General features: G+C 44.5%; 1 protein-coding gene across 1 annotated transcript in view; it reads left to right on the forward strand.

Annotated features, from left to right (window-relative positions):
- LOC124802464 (cadherin-99C) overlaps positions 1-18,152 on the forward strand; it is a 628,642-nt gene that overhangs the window by 222,772 nt on the left and 387,718 nt on the right. The gene's annotated exons all lie outside the window — the stretch shown is intronic.

Here is an 18,152-nt window from a genome sequence, read left to right on the forward strand (position 1 = left end):
CAGTATTTTACTGCGGAGAAGACCCATCTTAAAACCTACCGAATCACCGAATCTCCCCCAGAACTTTCGGCCAATTTCCCTGCATAGCTGCATGTACAAGCTCTTCCATACGTATATACATTAGTATTTATTCCATAGATCATGAATACGACATTTCGTGATGATGTGGAAAGTTTCACTTTAACATAAGTTTTCTTTACACAAAATAATATATATATATATATATATAGTCATTACTTCATATCCTCTACATCTAACATCTACGTGATTAATCTGCTATTCACAATAAAGTGCGTGGCAGAGGGTTCAATGAGCCACATTCAAGCTGTCTCTTTACCGTTCCACTCTCGAACGGCACACGGGATAAACGAGCACTCAAATTTTTCTGTGCGAGCCCTGATTTCTCTTATTTTATCGTGATGATCATTTCTCCCTATGTAGGTGGGTGCCAACAGAATGTTTTTGCAATCGGAGGAGAAAACTTGTGACTGAAATTTCATGAGAAGATCCCGTCGCAACGAAAAACGCCTTTGTTTTAATGATTGCCACTCCAATTCACGTATCATGTCTGTGGCACTATCTCCCATATTTCGCGATAATACAACACGAGCTGCCCTTCTTTGTACTTTTTCGTTGTCATCCGTCAGTCTCACGTGATGTGGATCCCACGCCGCACAGCAATACTAGAGAATAGGACGGACAAGCGTGGTAGAAGCAGTCTCTTTGGTAGACCTGTTGTACCTTCTAAGTGTTCTGCCTGTGAATCGCAGTCTTTGGTTTGCTCTACCTACATTATTATCTATGTGATCGTTCCAATTTAGGTTATTTGTTCAAATGGTTTAAATGGCTCTGAGCACTATGGGACTTAACATCTGAGGTCATCAGTCCCCTAGAACTTAGAACTACTTAAACCTAAATAACCTAAGGACATCACACACATCCATGCCCGAGACAGGATTCGAACCTGCGACCGTAGCGGTCGGCCGGTTCCAGACTGAAGCGCCTAGAACCGCTCGGCCACACCGGCCGGCAGTTTATTTTTAATTGTAATCCCTAAGTATTTAGCTGAATTTACGGCCTTCAGATTTTTGTGACTTATCGTGTAATCGAAATTTAGCTGATTTCTTTTAGTACTCATGTGAATAACTTCACACTTTTCCTTATTCAGGGTCAACTGCCACTTTTCGCACCGTACAGATATCTTATCTAAATCTTTTGCAAGTCGTTTTGATCATCTGATGACTTTACAAGACGGTAAATGACAGCATCATCTGCAAACAATCTAAGACGGCTACTCATATTGTCTCGTATGTCGTTAATATACGTCAGTAACAATAGAGGGAACGCCGAATATTACTTCTGCTTTACTCGATGAGTTTCCGTCTATTACTATGAACTGTGACCTTTCTGACAGGAAGTCACGAAATCAGTCGCACAACTGAGGCGATACTCCGTAGGCACGCAGTTTGGTTAGAAGACGCTTGTGAGGAACGGTGTCGAAAGCCTTCCGGAAATCTAAAAATATGGAATCAATTTGACAACCCCTGTCGATAGCTCTTATTACTTCATCAGTATAAAGAGCTAGTTGTGTTTCACAAGGACGTTATTTTCTGAAACTGTGCTGACTATCTGTCAATAAATCATTTTCTTCGAGGTACTTCATAATGTTCGAATACAGTATATGTTCCAAAACCCTACTGCAAATCGCCGTTAGTGATATAGGCCTGTAATTCAGCGGATTACTCCTACTTCCCTTTTTGGGTATTGGTGTGACTTGAGCAATTTTCCAGTCTTTAGGTACGGATCTTTTTGTGAGCGAGAGGTTATATAACTGCTAAATATGGATCTATTTTATCAGCATACTCTGAGAGAAACCTGACTGGTATACAATCTGGACCGGAGGCCTTGCCTTCATTAAGTGATTTAAGCTGCATCGTTACTCCGAGGATATCTACTTCTATGTTTCTCACCTTCGCAGTTGTTCTTGATTGGGATTAAGGAATATTTACTTCGACTTCTTTGGTGAAGGAGTTTCGAAATACCGTGTTTAATAACTCTGCTTTAGCGGCACTGTCATCAGTGACTTCACCGTTGTTATCGCGCAGTGAAGGTATTGATTGCGTCTTGCCACTGGTGTGCTTTACGTATGACCATAATCTCTTTGGGTTTTCTACCAGATTTCGAGACAGAATTTCGTTGTGGAAATTATTAAAAGCATCTCGCAACTTCTGTAAAACTTTGCCAATCTTGAGGATTTTGCGTTCTTTTAAATTTGGCATGCTTTTTTCGTTGCTTCTGTAACATCGATCTGACCCATTTTGTGTAACATGGGGTATCAGTACCATCACTTATTAATTTATGTGGTATATATCTCTCAATTGATGTCGATACTGTCTCTTTGAAATCATTCCACAGCTTTTCTGCGCTTACATAATCAGATCGGAAGGAGTGAAGACTGTCTCTTGGAAAGGCATTAAGAGCATTTTTATCAGCTTTTTTTAAATATCCATTGCGTTTCTTTTCGATGGTTGTAAGTGTTACGGTATTCAGCCTAGCAGCAACTGCTTTGTGGTCGCCCTTAAAATTCATCTAGTGAGTAGAAGGAGTTGTCATTGAGAAATTCTTTTACTTTGCTTTTGAATGTTGGTTGGCTATCTATCAGACTTTTAAGGCTGTTTAGTAAATGACCAAAGATTTCTGTGGCAGCATAATTCACCCCTTTCTATTGCAAAGTCATATTTGATCCAGAATAGTGAAGATCATCCTTTCTTTCTAGTGTTGTACCTATGCACTTCGCCGTTATTTTTGAATTGGGATGGGTTATTAATAACAAATTATATAAGTGAATATATGTACTGCGAAGGTACTGTGAATATCCCGAGTTCCTTAAATACATGTCTGCAAGGTGATCTTGGTTGGGCTACAATTATTATTCTGATTACACGCTTATGTGCAATGAATACTTTCTCTCTTATTGACGAATTGCGCAAAATATGATGCCATATAAAAGTAGTGAATGAAAATAGGCATAGTAGGATGATTTACTGATATGTTTATCACCAGAATTTGCATAACGTAATAGTGTAAATACCTGAACCTAACCATTTCAGCAGATCATCGATATGTTTCTTCCAGTTCAATATCTCATCAATGCACACACCCAGAAATTTTGAATATGCTGCCTTAGCAACAGACTTCTGTTCATAGTTTATATTTGTCAGCGGTGTTATGCCATTTAGTGTACAGAATTGTATAATCTGTGTTTTCTCAAAATTTAGTGAGAGTCCATTTGCAGAGAACCACTTAATAATTTTCTGAAAGACATTATTTACGATTACTATACTTGTATCATCAGCAAAAAGAACTAGCTTTGCATCTTCATGAATACAGAGTCGCAAGTCATTATTTGATATTAAGAACGATAAGGGACCCAAGACTGAACCCTGTGGGACACCACTCTTGATACCTTCCCAGTTAGAGAACTCTGCTGTTTCTTGTAGACTATCTGTACCGTTAATTTCAACCTTCTGCATTCTTCCAGTTAAGTATGCATTAAACCATTGTGCACTGTCATACTCATACCACAATAGTTAAGCTTATCTAGAAGAATTTCATGATTCACACAATCAAAAGCCTTTGAGAGATCACAAAAACGTCTTCAAGGAAATTCTGCTATGCAGACGATGTCACTCGGCTTGTCAGTCAAAAGAGCTTGGTTAGTCAGAGGAAACACTAACGGAGGACTTAGCGGCTCTTAACTCATATTTCCAAAAATGGGAGACTGAAGCGCGGTACCAGTAAGAGCGACGTTTGTGCGTTTCACCTTAATAACAAAGAAGCTAACACTGAGTTCAAAGTGCGGTTTGACGGCAATATTCTCCCTCACAACAACTACCCCAAATTCCTTGGCATCAACTCGGCTACACTTTATCTAATAAAAAACATCTGAAAAACGCATCAGCCAAGACAAAAACTGGCATTCAGAGGCCGTGTGACAAAACCGGAGGGGTCTGAATAGAGACTTTGCGTATATCAGCCCTTGCATCGGTTTTCTTTTCGGCCGCAGACTACTGTGCTTCATTATGCTGTAATAGTTATTATACCATCCAAACCGGTGCGAGCCGGCCGGTGTGGCCGAGCGGTTCTAGGCGCTTCAGTCCGGAACCGCGCGACCGTTACGGTCGCCGGTTCGGATCCTGCCGGGGGCATGGCTGTGTGTGATGTCCTTAGGTTAGTTAGGTTTAAGTAGTTCTAAGTTCTAGGGGACTGATGACCTCAGAGCCATTTAGATGGGTGCGCAGCTCAGTAACATGATGAGCACGATTACTGGTACAGTCAGAGCAACTGCTCTCTGCTGGCTTCCCGTGCTAGGCAGTGTCAACAGAGATCATGCTTAGAGATTACCACAGTTTACTAGAGAATAAAGAACTACCCAGTCGTCACGACATACCCGTACCACGAAGAAATAGGCTTCGATCGTGACACCCGCCACTACTGTACGCTGAATAGCTGACCTACTAAGTAAGGAATCTCTGGAACAAGAACTGTCAGCACATCGTAAATTATCAAGTAGGGGAAGGGTTCGAGAAAGACAACTGCGATACTGTGGGTGTGGTACGTGACAGGAACCTGTGGGTCAAATTAAATGGATCCCGCGCTGGATGTGCTCGGCGCTGTTACTCGCTCTATAAGTGGCCTACTGCATCGTCTCGGAGTTGTGAGTGCGGTGCACTGAAACACATATAAGAGAGGAGTGCGCATTATGATGCTATAAGAGTACGTGTGATCTTATGAATGCCAGGGCAACAGCAGAGGAATGGGTTAGGAACCAAAATAATTAATATTTTGTTGTTTTATTTTTATTTTATGTGGCGACATTCATTGCTTACTATAAATGTACTGCATGTACGTGTCATACGAATGACAATGACTGTTACTGTGACGAAGGGCTGAAACGCAACCACCAGCGTGCATAACAGTAGCAGACAGTAAGTATGGATGTGTGAGTAGGGCTTCACCCATAAAGCTCTTTTATCGGAACAACAGCGACCGCACAGCGGTTGAAGAACATGATTTGAAAGTTGGAATTAAGTGGCGATTTCGGACTGGCCGACGTCCAGTTGCGCCACAGATTGTTTAACGAGTTACCGCTGTGATGGATGTTACTTCTGGACGCAGTTTGGGTTCTTCAGATACTGCACGGCAAGGGAGTCCACCGGTAGGGTCGCGAACGACTGTGAAGCCGTATCCGAGCTAACTAACTGGCTGTCGTGGGTGGATACGGTCGTAACGCTGAGCGGCGTTTGTGGCCTGGAACGCAAACACGGGCACGCAAATAACAAATGTTATCCCGCCGTGTGGAAATTAAAATATGTTTCATTCAATGGTTTATTTGTTAACGGTATCTCTCTTCTGCAAGTCCTTACAAATGTTTCGACAAAGTTTCACTGTCCTACATTCACTCGTTTTTCATGGCGTTCCTCTCAAGTAACAGAGGTTTAATTACACTGAAGAGCCAAAGAAACTGGATACCTGCGTGATATCGTGTAGGGCCCCCGCGAACACGCAACACGCCATGGCATTGACTCGATTAATGTCTGAAGTGTAGTGCTGGAAGGAACTGATACCGTAAATCCAGCAGGGCTGTCCACAAATCTGTAAGAATACGAGGGGCGGACATCTCTTCTGAACAGCTCGTTGGAAGGCATCCCACATATGATGTTCATGTCGGGGATGTTTGGTGGCCAGCGGAAGTGTTCAAACTCAGAAGAGTGGTCCTGCAGCCTCTCTGTAGCAATTCTGTACGTGTGAGGAATCGCATTGCCCTGCTGGAATTGCTCAAGTCCGTCGGAATGCACAATGGACGTGAAAGGTTGCAGGTTATCAGGCAGGATCCGCAGAGTCGTATACAGACGTATCAGGGGTTCCGTATCACTCCAGCTGCACACGCCCCACACCATTACAGAGCCTCCAGCAGCTCGAATAGCGCCCTGCCGACATGCAGGGTCCACGGATTCGGCAGGTTGTCTCCACACCCGTACACATCCGTCCGCCCGATACAGTTTGAAACGAGACTCGTCCGACCAGGCAGGCGACACGTCTTCCAGTCATCAATGTCCGTGATGAGGGGCCCAGGCTAGGAGTAAAGCTTTGCGTCATGCAGTCATCAAGGCTACAGGAGTGGGCGTTCGGCTCCGAAAGCCCATATCGATGATGTTTCGTTGAATGATTTCGCCTGCTGACGCTTGTTGAAGTCTGCAGCAATTTGCGGAGGGGTTGCACTTCTGTCACCTTGAACGATTTTCTTCAGTCGTCGTTGGTCCCGTTCTCGCAGGATCTTTTTCCAGCCGCAGCGATGTCGGAGCTTTGATGTTTTACCGGATTCCCAATATTCACCGTACACTCGTGAAATGGCCGTATGGGAATATCCCCGTTTCATCGCTATCTCAGAGATGCTGTGTCCCATCGCTCGTCCGGCGACTGTAACACCACCTTGAAACTCATTTAAATCGTGATAACATGCCATTGTAGCAGCAGTGACCGATCTAAAAACTGCGCCAGACGCTAGTTGTCTTATATACGCGTTGCCGACCGCAGCGTCGTGTTCTGGCTGCTTATGTATCTCTGTATTTGAACACGTTTGGCTATACAAGTTTCATTGTCACTTCAGTGTATAGCCAACTTGCACGTGACGATGTTGTCAGTCGGGACAGCGGTTTCCAGCTGAGCTCGGCGCGGGATGTGGCGCCAGCAAAAATACGCGAGAAGCTGTAATGTGAAAGCGGCGGAATAGAAAGTCGCCGGCGGCAGGCCTGTACGTCCGCCCCCCCCTCCCCCCCACCCCCCACCCCCCTTGACCGGAGGCACGCGGCTGCGGTCCAGCGGCTTCAGAGGAACGAACTGGACGCCAACTCGACTCTTCCTTCTCTGAATAAGACAACCGGGAACCTCGTGCAAACGATGGGAGATGAGGCCACGACAAGCCTGATTACCCGCCAAGATTTAATCAATTTAGCTCTGATTTTCGTGTTAGTTCGGTTACGCCACCGCAGTGTACATTGTCGCCGGCAGAAAGCAAAGTCGACAAATCCTGCGCTTTGAAGCGACAGCTATAGCTGCCCAGGCGTATAAATTTTTGCGATGAGAGTCAGAAGCAAAAACAGCGATCGCATTCGGCGCCTAACGCGGCGTTGCCAGCCAGCCAGCCCGTGGCGCGGGCGGCTGCACCTGCCTCGGCCGCCGCCTTGCTTGCACACCACTATAGGCGGCGACACGCACGCAGTAACACTGCCGCGGGTGTACTTATTGTGACCGCAAGTTACTTAAAGTACTAAGACATTAGGACTTGCGAATATCAGTTTAAAAGAGGAAAGCTGCTGCAAAAATAATTTTAAACTGGACTACATGTATAACTAGAAATCCCTGCAGATATTTTATACAGGATGATTAAACTAAAATGTTAAGCTCAAATATTTCAGAACCGTTCACCATCACCGTACGAATTTTAAAGAATTTCTCAGTAAATGAAGTGCAGTCTCTCTACGTAGCTACATTAATTACAGAGATACGGGTATGAACTAGACGTTTTCAAATTGGATAACAGTAATTCATCTCGCTACCGTCGTAGGTCTAAATGAGGTGATTTCAGCCATGTTTCACTCCTCCAAATACGATTACTAGCTTCAGAGCAATTGAAAAAAGTCAAACTTTAAAATTATCTGTTGTGGAGATGAAAGTGATTACTGTCGTGGGAAAGTTGGTGATTTGATAAAGTGGGTAATTTGATATCCAAATGTGGAAATACGAACGTCGGGTAAGTTCGAAACTTGTGTTCCACCGTGGCGGTACCGGTGCAAAAGAGACGCAGAGTGATTGAAGATTCCGTTCTTTCTGTGTCGTCCACCTGTGTCGAGTGGCGATTAGTTGGAAAAATAAATGTCTTTCGCACAGTGAGAGAAACTAGATACGATACTTTTTTCCGGAGAATGCAGAAGGAACGCGAAAAGAACAGCTTAACTGTCCGCACGAAGACAGACGGTGTCCAATGAGAATGACAGTTCAGCGAACGTGCAAACAGACTGTTATTGCACGAACACTGCAACACTACACAGAAGATGAGGAACAAATGTGCAGCTCGTGGAACACTATGTTAGCTCCATAGAGAGAACAGGTGCCTCCAGAATAATTCGCACCACCGTCGATTGCATTTTGCGGCGAAAAAGCATTGGGACATCTGGTTCCTTCTTCAAAGAATTCTCTTTAGCGATGAGCCTATCTCTCGTGCAATATCGGGGCGCTGAGAATCCGCCCGCACTGGCTGAGTCAGCTTGAACATCAGACGCAATGGCGTGTAAACGTTGTGGGGAAGGGGGGACGCAGCAGGTGGGGGGGGGGGGGGGTTGGGAGTTGATCCTTAGTTCACTGAAGGAATCTTAATGGGTAAAAGATTCCTTGCCGAAGTGGTCCTGGCTTTCCTAGAGGAAAGTATCTCTTGGAATACGTAGACGTTTGCTGTATCAGCAGGACGTGTGGCCCCTTCACTACTCGTTTATGGCTTAGCTCTTTCTTGCTCGCTGGACAGGGCGTGGAAGCTTTATCGGTTGACCTGCTCGTTCCCCTCACTTAACGCCACTGGACTCTTTCCTCGGGATTAAACTCAAAGATCATGTCTGTGTACAAGTTCTGATAACCCTAGAGCATTTAAAACGTGGATTTGTTGCAGCGTGTGGAATTATATCGAAGGAATCTCTTCCGCCTGTCCAGAAGACCTTGCAGTAGCGACTGAAAAAATCTATTACGGAAGGCGGGCATTTCGAACACTTGATGACCTATATGGAATTTTAAGTGAGTGTTTGTGGCTTCATTCTTTTGTAGTTCTATGACTTGGTAATTGGTGTGTTGGTCCAAGCTCTTGTAGCCGAATGTGACCAGTACCAATTTAATCTGAAACTTTTCTCCGACACTCCGCTTTTGTAAGCGCTGCAGTCTCTCTGAGCGCCGCGTGAGCATGACGCTATAGGCGTCTACTGCAACACGACGGCAGCAGTCGGTTTCGTGTTCAGAAGAGATGACTCCCAATTTCTAAATATCGCAGTTATCACTAAACTCATAATCGAACTTCGAAGAGTGAAATGCCATAGAATTCGTCTTTAGAGCTACGACACTTTCTGCGATTTATTGGTTGCTCAACGATTGGTACGTTTCAACCCAAATGAAGATAAAGCACCATTCGTAAAATACATAAGACAATTTATTTAGAACTACGTAGGAAGACTGAAATGCAATCTACAGAGAATATTGAAAACAATTTTACTAGTTATAACAATATTTATATTAATACAGAACAAGAGCCGACTTCGCTAGAGTTTTTCGTGGACAGTTCAACGCCCAAAATTGAATGTAATTTGACAAGGATTAGTAAGCAGTTTTTACAGTTTACAGGAATGATAATTAACTTTTCTAAGACAGCCCCAAAAGGGGAAATATCAAGTGCTCCAAGAGGTGTTCCAAAGTTAAAATAAAATTCTACCTACAAGAGCAGTTACACAATAACATCGGTATCAGAAATGCAGCAGCATCGGAGTTAGTGGAAACCGCCCCAGCCACCCAGGCGGGAGTGTATGTACCGTGACGTGCGGCGGCGACTGGCGGCCACTGGCCTCTGGGCCGAGCACGGGAGCACAACGTGTCTGTAACACGTCAAGTACCCTCTTAGAAATACACGTAACTATTAAACACCAATTCAAGGCACCGACCGCAATATCAGCTTAGGACAGATCGTGAAACAAAATCTTCGGGTGAGCGAGCTAAGAACGCGATGGATAATTAGTCTTAAGACGTTATCTGCGTCTCCTTCCCCCGGAATAGTAAACGACTTGCAAGGAGCTCCGAGAGAGGTCAGGTTAGACTAATGACAAAATTTAACACGGCAGAAGATAGCGCACAAAAGAAGCGAAAATAGCTAGAAAAATTAAGTAGGCTCGATCACACTGATTTTAAAATTGAACAGTCACAGCCCAGGACGAACGCGTTACTATTCTAGCGGCTAATTTGTGAAAAGGAAGTAAGTTACACGACAGGTCGTTCCCAAGTAAGTAGGCCCGCTCGGTTTCACAGCTTAAGAGGCACACATACAGTGATAAAACCAGTACCCACAGCACTAATGTCTTACACGCCCGCGCGGTTAGCCGCGCGGTCTAACGCACTGCTTTCCGGACGGGAAGGCGTGCCGGTCCCCTGCACGAATCCGCCCGGCTGATTAGTGTCGGGGTCCGGTGTGCCGGCCAGCCTGTGGATGGTTTTTAAGGCGGCTTTCCTTCCATCTGCCTCGCCGAATGCGGTCTGGTTCCCCTTATTCCGCCTCAGTTACACTATGTCGGCGTTTGCTGCGCAAACACTTTCTCCAAGTACGCGTACACCATACTTACTGTACCACTCAAAAACTAGCCGTCGAATTAACCAGCGTCGACCACCACTTATATGCATCACAGAAACGAAACCGCAGTTTGAATAAATTCCACACCGAGCATGTCCTCACAGCATTCTCAGTCGGCGTGGAAGACATGTGATGTGGGTGGCGGCCCCACCGGACGCGATTCCCAACACGCCACGCCTCCAGCAGCCGACCCCTCTGCACAGAGACCGGACCCCTGGGATCGCGCTGCCCCTGTCCCGTTACCCACTTCCCACCAGACGACCCACCCAGCGCCGCTCTCGCCACGCCCCGCCTCTTTTGCGATCACGGCGTCTTTTACCGGAACCAGGACCCTTGGGAACCACAAGTATGTACGTTCGTAAAATATCGAGACATTAATATTTTTTCAGAGAATTAGCCTATATATTGCACTATTTCTTCCGACGGTATATCGATAACAAATTGGTAATATCGAGTGTCAATATTTTTATTTTATATTTTTTCACAATTTTCGGTAAGCATTTGAAGTTGTTCTTTTGAAATTGTAGAACGACATAATTTTACTTTCACTGTGTGAAGAAGTCTTACGACGTTTTGAGCTTTCATCACGTCCAGTCTTTCACTTTGACTGTGTGAAGCATTACGTGTAGGGGGCGCAAAAGAAGAAGTCCGCTTGCTCTTTGGGGGGTGGAAGGTGGAGCGGTGTGAATGGAATAACAATAGCGTACCAATTGCGGGAAAAAAAAACATTTTTAACGCAATTAGTGTGCTCTTTTTTCACATCGGCACTCATCAAAAACAGTGCTGAAAATGATGAAGAAAAATCTAAATGATAACATTGGTTTGCGGTGGACGCAGACGCGCGAGAGGGAATGCTGACGTAGTCGGCGCTCGGCGCTACCAACAGAAGCTGCAACGTTTGTCTTCACCAAGCAGTTTTGACACTACAAGTGCTACCTCGCTGGCGTTGGAAAAAAAAAAAAAAGAAAACCACACAAGTCGATATGAAGTGTTCCGGAGAAATCCGTTATGTGACGAAACCGAAAACCGGACCCGTCGGACACCTTTTACTGTGTCAGTTATATGCAGTTACCCTTGTTGGGAAAGTGGTTATTACCAAGTATCTTAAACGGCTCCTGAGAAAATCAAGGTGAAGAGCTTGGCTGAATCACCGAGTACAGTCAACCCATGGCATGCTTCGCTCCTTACCTTTCTGCATCATCGGAAACCAGTTGGCTGTTTTGCGCAAGAGTAAGATAACAACACCAGAGAGAAGAAGGCTGCTTTGCGTTCACACAGGTTGGACACCGAAGTTGTTATCTCAGCCGCGGACAAGGGCAGTGCTACGATTTTGTTTCGCAGGCAGGACTGTGCTGTGTTTGCTGTCTGATTCAGCTTCTCGGAGACTCGGTGCTGACCAGATGAAACGGGTGGAGAAGAGGAGACTGTTAGTCTCCTGAAGAAACGTTCATTGTGTGCTCGCTTTCCTTCACAGCTGGCACATTATACACACTGAATAAACTACAACCGTGGCACTCCGTTCTCAACCACAAGCCTGCCCTTCACGTGCTTTGACTCTCGGAACTGCTGTCTAGCTTCTGTACAACTTACAGATAACCTTTCATTCCTCGTATTTTGTCCCTTCCACATTCAAAATTGCAAAGAGTGCATTCCAGTCAACGTTGTCAAAAGCATTTTCTAAACCTATAAATGTGGATTTGCCCTTCGAAAGCTTATCTTCTAAGGTAAGTCATAGAGTCGGTTTTGCTTCGCGCGTTCCTGTATTTCTTCAAAACTCAGACTGATCTTCCCTGATGAGGCAGGCACCCCAAGCTTGTTGTGTTCACACTGTGTCTGATTGCCGTCAGCTAAGTCTCGTCCCCCCCCCCCCCCCCTCCGCCACCAATTACTTATCGAAAAGCTGGGTCTGTGTCGTTTCGCATCGAATGGAATATTGTGATCAGAAACGTATAAGAAATGTGACGCAGTGCTTAGTAAAATTTAACACGTGTTTTTCCCGTCTATAGCATTAATCACTAAAAATAAAAATCCCCTCTTATTACTGGCTTACACAACTTTTATTGAAAGACCAGAGTTTCTCCCGGCGAATACAATGTTCAAATAACTTACACGATTATAGCTGGGTGATGTGGTCCACAACCGCCGATATTCCGGCAGGTGGACACCCAGCCTCAAAAACGACACGATATACCGAAGTCTCTGTTGGTCCATTATGGACAGGGGACATCGGCTGGTTAAGTATTTGTCAGTGCCAGTGAAATTCACCAACAGCCGTGTAACTTAACACTAATAATCATCATCATCATCGTGTAACTTAAGATGTTATTATACTTAATTTTGAAGGCTACCAGTCTCTCCATTTCACTATGCCGTCTTCACATCCCATATGCATGTCTCAAAATAAACGATAATGCTATATAGAGCCATAAATCTCTGGATGTCCCGGATTGAATCGTTACGCTAGTGCTTCATTCGAAGACTTGGTAACAACTCTCGATAGCTATCAAATCTTCGAATGAAGCACTAGCGTAACGATTCAATCCACGACATCCACAGATTTATGGCTCTATATGGCATTATCGTTTATTTTGAGAGATGCATATGGGGTGTGAAGACGGCATAGTGAAACGCAGAAACTGGTGGCCTTCTAAATAAAGTAAAATAACATCTTAAGTTACACGGCTGTTGGTGAATTTCATTGGCACTGACAACGACGAAGTACTGAACATTGTCGACGACGTCACCCCTCTGCATTTCCGTAAGATATTTGAAGAGTACTTCCGTTATTTTACATAATGTTTCACTGTTTAGTTGTTATTTCAGCAAAGATTTTAATATCTTCTCTCCGAGTTACTTCCTGTGTCTCTTTCGGAAGTTTCCCTATTCTTCGATAGAAAGCAGTGTTTCCAGTTTTTAGTTCATTTTTGCTTTCTGTATGTCGTTTTACGTAATGGTAGATAGAACGGTTTCCAGGGTACCAAAAATGTTTTCTACGTGTCCAGTACAGTTTACTAAGTGCACTCATATGGCACGTTAAGATTCCCCAACTTTTAAACAACTGTTTTACGGTGAGAGAAATAACTATATTCATTTGTAATTTTTGTGGGCCTATTGTGCCACTTATCAATGGTGTCCACGTTCGGTAAGTTTTCCTCACGTCGTACGAAGTGTCCGTACAGTTTCCTGTAACAAAAGCTGAAGTTTCACAGTTTCGCGGAACGTGGTCCTGTTCGCAGAGAGGTGTGCGCCGCTCGCTGTCCACCTGCATGCGGGCGCCGAAACTGGGCCAGTCGGGACGCCAGGGCGTCGGGCGCAGCCTGCAGCTAGTGGCTGCCGCCGTGCTGCGCTGCACCTGGTCACAATTATTCAACTACATGAAATAAAATCGTCTTCACTTCTAAACGGTTAGCGTTACGACGTTCAAACTGCACGGCTGGCCGCGGGATGTGGTGGGAATTGGTATGCGCATGTGTGGTTTACTTTAATGACGAAGCCCATTTTCATGCACGTGGATGGGTTCGTGAATAAAATTGGCGCATCTCACGATCGAGAAGCCTCTTCACCGTCAACGGGTGACTGTGTGGTGTGCAATGTCCAGTCATGAAATAATCGGTGCGATATTCGTCGATGGCACGGCGACTACCGAACTGTAACGGTACGTGAAGGTTTTGGAAGACGATTTCATCCCCACTATCCAAAGTGACCCTGATTTCGACAAGATGTGGTTGGTGCAAGACTGAGCTCGACTCCATGGAAGCAGGAGGGTCTCTGAGGTCCTGGAGCAGAACGCCACTGGCATGGTCCTCGACTGGCCGCCAGATTCTTCGGATCTGGACACATGCGACTCCTTTTTGTTGGGCTACACCAGAGATAAAGTGTACCGCAGTAACCTCAGAACCGTTGCGGAGCTGTAAAGAGCCATTCAGGAGTTCATCGACAGCGTCGATGTTCCGACACTTCAGCGGACCGTGCAGAATTTCGCTATTCGTCTGCGCCACATCATCACCAATGACGACACGCATATCGAACATGTCGTAACCTAAATCCGAATACCTGTAGTAGCGACGTTTACATGTTGAATAATGTGTGTCCACGCCGTAGTTTGTAACTAATTTACGTTTTGTTCATGTTGTTGTGGTCCTGAGACTGGTTTGATGCAGCTCTCCATGCTACTCTATCCTGTGCAAGCTTTTTCATCTCCCAGTACCTACTGCAACCTACATCCTTCTGAATCTGCTTAGTGTATTCATCTCTTGGTCTCCCTCTACGATTTTTACCCTCCACGCTGCCCTCCAATACTAAATTGGTGATCCCTTGATGCCTCAGAACATGTCCTACCAACCGATCCCTTCTTCTGGTCAAGTTGTGCCACAAACTTCTCTTCCCCCCAATCCTATTCAATACTTCCTCATTAGTTATGTGATCTACCCATCTAATCTTCAGCATTCTTCTGTAGCACCACATTTCGAAACCTTCTATTCTCTTCTTGTTCAAACTATTTATCGTCCATGTTTCACTTCCATACATGGCTACACTCCATACGAATACTTTCAGAAATGACTTCCTGACACTTAAATCAATACTGGATGTTAACAGATTTCTCTTCTTCAGAAACGCTTTCCTTGCCATTGCGAGCCTACATTTTATATCCTCTCTACTTCGACCATCATCAGTTATTTTGCTCCCCAAATAGCAAAACTCCTTTACTACTTTAAGTGCCTCATTTCCTAATGTAATTCCCTCAGCATCACCCGACTTAATTAGACTACATTCCATTATCCTTGTTTTGCTTTTGTTGATGTTCATCTTATATCCTCCTTTCAAGACACTGTCCATTCCATTCAACTGCTCTTCCAAGTCCTTTGCTGTCATCGGCGAACCTCAAAGTTTTTACTTCTTCTCCATGAATTTTAATACCTACTCCGAATTTTTCTTTTGTTTCCTTTACTGCTTGCTCAATATACAGATTGAACAACATCGGGGAGAGGCTACAACCCTGTCTTACTCCCTTCCCAACCACTGCTTCCCTTTCATGTCCTTCGACTCTTATAACTGCCATCTGGTTTCTGTACAAATTGTAAATAGCCTTTCGCTCCCTGTATTTTACCCCTGCCACCTTTAGAATTTGAAAGAGAGTATTCCAGTCAACATTGTCAAAAGCTTTCTCTAAGTCTACAAATGCTAGAAACGTAGGTTTGCCTTTCCTTAATCTTTCTTCCAAGATAAGGCGTAGGGTCAGTATTGCCTCACGTGTTCCTGTATTTCTACGGAATCCAAACTGATCTTCCCCGAGGTCGGCTTCTACTAGTTTTTCCATTCGTCTGTAAAGAATTCGTGTTAGTATTTTGCAGCTGTGACTTATTAAGCTGATAGTTCGGTAATTTTCACATCTGTCAACACCTGCTTTCTTTGGGATTGGGATTATTATATTCTTCTTGAAGTCTGAGGGTATTTCGCCTGTTTCATACATCTTGCTCACCAGATGGTAGAGTTTTGTCAGGACTGGCTCTCCCACTGCCGTCAGTAGTTCCAATGGAATATTGTCTACTCCGGGGGCCTTGTTTCGACTCAGGTCTTTCAGTGCTCTGTCAAACTCTTCACGCAGTATCATATCTCCCATTTCATCTTCATCTACATCCTCTTCCATTTCCATAATATTGTCGTCAAATACATCGCCCTTGTATAGACCCTCTATATACTCCTTCCACCTTTCTGCTTTCCCTTCTTTGCTTAGAACTGGGTTTCCATCTGAGCTCTAGATATTCATACAAGTCGTTCTCTTATCTCCAAAGGTCTCTTTAATTTTCCTGTAGGCGGTATCTATCTTACCCCTAGTGAGATAGGCCTCTACATCCTTACATTTGTCCTCTAGGCATGCCTGCTTAGCCATTTTGCACTTCCTGTCGATCTCATTTTTGAGACGTTTGTATTCCTTTTTGCCTGTTTCACTTACTGCATTTTTATATTTTCTCCTTTCATCAATTAAATTCAATATTTCTTCTTTTACCCAAGGATTTCTACTAGCCCTCGTCTTTTTACCTACTTGATCCTCTGCTGCCTTCACTACTTCATCCCTCAAAGCTACCCATTCTTCTTCTACTGTATTTATTTCCCCCATTCCTGTCAATTGCTCCCTTATGCTCTCCCTGAATCTCTGTACAACCTCTGGTTCTTTTAGTTTATCCAGGTCCCATCTCCTTAAATTCCCACCTTTTTGCAGTTTCTTCAGTTTTAATCTACAGGTCATAACCAATAGATTGTGGTCAGAGTCCACATCTGCCCCTGGAAATGTCTTACAATTTAAAACCTGGTTCCTAAATCTCTGTCTTACCATTATATAATCTATCTGATACCTTTTAGTATCTCCAGGGTTCTTCCATGTATACAACCTTTTTTCATGATTCTTAAACCAAGTGTTAGTTATGATTATGTTGTGCTCTGTGCAAAATTCTACCAGGCGGCTTCCTCTTTCATTTCTTCCCCCCAATCCATATTCACCTACTATGTTTCCTTCTCTCCCTTTTCCTACACTCGAATTCCAGTCACCCATGACTATTAAATTTTCGTCTCCCTCCACAATCTGAATAATTTCTTTTATTTCATCATACATTTCTTCAATTTCTTCGTCATCTGCAGAGCTAGTTGGCATATAAACTTGTACTACTGTAGTAGGTGTGGGCTTCGTATCTATCTTGGCCACAATAATGCGTTCACTATGCTGTTTGTAGTAGCTTACCCGCATTCCTATTTTCCTATTCATTATTAAACCTACTCCTGCATTACCCCTATTTGATTTTGTGTTTATAACCCTGTAGTCACCTGACCAGAAGTTTTGTTCCTCCTGCCACCGAACTTCACTAATTCCCACTATATCTAACTTCATTCTATCCATTTCCCTTTTTAAATTTTCTAACCTACCTGTCCGATTAAGGGATCTGACATTCCACGCTCCGATCCGTAGAACGCCAGTTTTCTTTCTCCTGATAACGACATCCTCTTGAGTAGTCCCCTCCCGGAGATCCGAATGGGGGACTATTTTACCTCCGGAATATTTTACCCAAGAGGACGCCATCATCATGTAATCATACAGTAAAGCTGCATGCCCTCGGGAAAAATTACGGCTGTAGTTTCCCCTTGCTTTCAGCCGTTCGCAGTACCAGCACAGCAAGGCCGTTTTGGTTATTGTTACAAGGTCACATCAGTCAATCATCCAGACTGTTGCCCTTGCAACTACTGAAAAGGCTGCTGCCCCTCTTCAGGAACGACACGTTTGTCTGGCCTCTCAACAGATACCCCTCCGTTGTGGTTGCACCTACGGTACGGCTATCTGTATCGCTGAGGCACGCAAGCCTCCCCACCAACGGCAAGGTCCATGGTTCATGGGGGGGAGGGGGGGAGGGTTTGTTCGTATAGTTCAATAATTGTCACCCAGTATGATGTCGATTTAAAGTAATGTGGAAAGAAATGTGAATCGACGACAGCGAATAGGAAAGAGCGAGATGTGTGTGTGTGTGTTTTACGTGTATTCCTACATAAGTCCTGACACCGTCGCACGTAAACATTTTATTTCTGTAGTGAGATCAGACTGGTGGAAACTTTAAGTCCTAGAGAGAGGTCGGTCAGCGCACTACCGGCGGACGTCGCCTCGCAGCCCCCTCTGCTGTAACGTTCCTGGCCGACGCGCCGGCGCTTGACGTTACGCTGGAACAGGTACTGT

This window comes from Schistocerca piceifrons, chromosome 6 (assembly GCF_021461385.2).
Source record: "Schistocerca piceifrons isolate TAMUIC-IGC-003096 chromosome 6, iqSchPice1.1, whole genome shotgun sequence".
NCBI classification, from domain to species: Eukaryota; Metazoa; Arthropoda; class Insecta; order Orthoptera; family Acrididae; genus Schistocerca; species Schistocerca piceifrons.